Raw genomic sequence first — 2,500 nt, 5'->3', positions numbered from 1 at the left:
GGCTGACTTTCGGGACGTGGAACGTCTCTACGCTGGTGGGGAAGGAGCCTGAGCTGGTGCGAGAGGTGGAGCGCTACCGTTTGGATCTGGTGGGGCTTACCTCTACGCATAGCAAGGGCTCTGAAACCACACTCCTGGACAAGGGATGGACCTTGTTCACTTCTGGAGTTGCTCAGGGTGTGAGGGCACAGGCGGGTGTGGGGATACTCACGAGTCCCCGGCTGAGTGCCTGTACGTTGGAGTTCACCCCAGTGGACAAGAGGGTCGCCTCCCTTCGCCTTAGGGTTGGAGGGGGGAAAACTCTGACTGTTGTTTGTGCATACGCACCAAACAGGAGTTCAGAGTATTCAGCCTTCTTGGATACCTTGCATGGGGTCCTGTATGGGGCGCCGGCAGGGGATTCCATAGTCTTGCTGGGGGACTTCAACGCGCACGTGGGCAATGACAGTGATACTTGGACTGGCGTGATTGGGAGGAACGGTCTCCCTGATCTGAACCTGAGTGGTGGATTGTTATTGGACTTCTGTGCTAGTCACGGACTTGCGATAACAAACACCATGTTCAAGCATAAGGATGCTCATAGGTGTACCTGGTACCAGAGCACCCTAGGCCAAAGATCAATGATCGATTTTGTAATCGTATCAGCTGATCTGAGGCCGTATGTTTTGGACACTCGGGTGAAGAGAGGGGCTGAACTGTCAACTGATCACCATCTGGTGGTGAGTTGGGTTAGATGGCGGGGGAAACCTCTGGACAGACCTGGCAAACCCAAGCGTGTAGTGCGGGTGAACTGGGAACGTTTGGAGGAGTCCTCTGTCCGGAAGGACTTCAACTCCCACCTCCGGCGGGACTTCTCTGCCATCCCTGTGGAGGTTGGGGACATTGAACAGGAATGGGCAATGTTCAAAGCCTCTATTGCTAAAGCTGCAGCTGCGAGCTGTGGCCAGAAGGTCTTAGGTGCCTCAAGGGGCGGTAACCCTCGAACACCCTGGTGGACAGTGGTGGTCAGGGAAGCCGTCCGACTGAAGAAGGAGTCCTACCGGGGTATGTTATCCCGGGGGACTCCGGAGGCAGTTGCAAGGTACCGACGGGCCCGAAGGGCAGCGGCCGTGGCTGTGGACGAGGCTAAGCAGAGGGTGTGGGAGCAGTTCGGGGAATCCATGGAGAAGGACTATCGGGCGGCACCAAAGCTGTTCTGGAAGACCATACGGCACCTCAGGAGGGGGAAGCAGGGAACCATCCAAGCTGTGTACGGCAAGGATGGGACTTTGCTGACTTCAAGTGAGGAAGTCGTAGGGCGTTGGAAAGAGCACTTTGAGGAACTCCTGAACCCAAATACATCAGACACACCCTCCCTGATAGGAGCAGGGCCTGAGGATGATGGGGGATCGACGTCGATCTCTCGGAGTGAAGTCACTGAGGTAGTTAGACAACTCCACAGTGGCAAAGCTCCGGGGGTTGACGAGATCCGTCCAGAAATGCTGAAGGCTCTGGGTGTTGATGGGCTGTCTTGGTTGATACGCCTTTTTAACATTGCGTGGAAGTCTGGGACAGTGCCGAGGGAGTGGCAGACTGGGGTGGTGGTTCCCCTTTTCAAAAAGGGGGACCAGAGGGTGTGTGCTAATTACAGGGGTATCACACTACTCAGCCTCCCTGGGAAAGTTTACGGCAAGGTACTGGAAAGGAGGGTCCGGCCGATAGTCGAACCTCAGATTCAAGAGGAGCAATGTGGATTCCGTCCTGGTCGTGGAACAACTGACCAACTCTTTACGCTTGCGGGAATCCTGGAGAGGGCCTGGGAGTATGCCTATCCAGTCTACATGTGTTTTGTGGATTTGGAGAAGGCGTATGACCGCGTCCCTCGGGAGATCTTGTGGGAGGTGCTGAGGGAGTACGGAGTGAGGGGAACCCTGCTGAGGGCCATCCAATCTGTACAACCAAAGCGAGAGTTGTGTCCGGGTGCTTGGATGTAAGTCGGATCCGTTTCCAGTGGGGGTTGGTCTCCGCCAGGGCTGCGCTCTGTCACCTATCCTGTTTGTGATTTTCATGGACAGGATTTCTAGGCGGAGTCGTGGCCATGGCGGAGAGGGTATACGTCTCGGGGGGCTAAAGGTTGCGTCACTGCTGTTTGCAGATGATGTGGTCCTGATGGCACCTTCGGTTCGTGACCTTCAGCTCTCACTGGATCGGTTCGCAGCCGAGTGTTCAGCGGCTGGAATGAGGATCAGCATCTCCAAATCTGAGGCCATGGTTCTCAGCAGGAAACCGATGGTTTGTACAGTCCGGGTAGGGGACAGGACTCTGTCCCAGGTGGAGGAGTTTAAGTATCTCGGAGTCTTGTTCACGAGTGAGGGAAAGATGGAGAAGGAAATCAGCCGGAGAATCGGAGCAGCTGGGGCAGTATTGCAGTCTCTCTGCCGCATTGTTGTGACGAAACGGGAGCTGAGCCAGAAGGCAAAGCTCTCGGTCTACCGAGCTATCTTCATTCCTACTCTCACCT

At 55.6% G+C, this 2,500-nt stretch overlaps 1 protein-coding gene across 1 annotated transcript in view; it reads left to right on the top strand.

Annotated features, from left to right (window-relative positions):
* The window catches only part of LOC133664809 (5'-3' exoribonuclease 1-like), a 34,064-nt gene that overhangs the window by 19,679 nt on the left and 11,885 nt on the right, over positions 1–2,500 (top strand).

This window comes from Entelurus aequoreus, linkage group LG14 (assembly GCF_033978785.1).
Source record: "Entelurus aequoreus isolate RoL-2023_Sb linkage group LG14, RoL_Eaeq_v1.1, whole genome shotgun sequence".
Lineage (NCBI taxonomy): Eukaryota > Metazoa > Chordata > Actinopteri > Syngnathiformes > Syngnathidae > Entelurus > Entelurus aequoreus.
The sequence above is the reverse complement of the archived record's forward strand: the minus strand, read 5'-3'. Positions and strand labels throughout refer to the sequence as shown.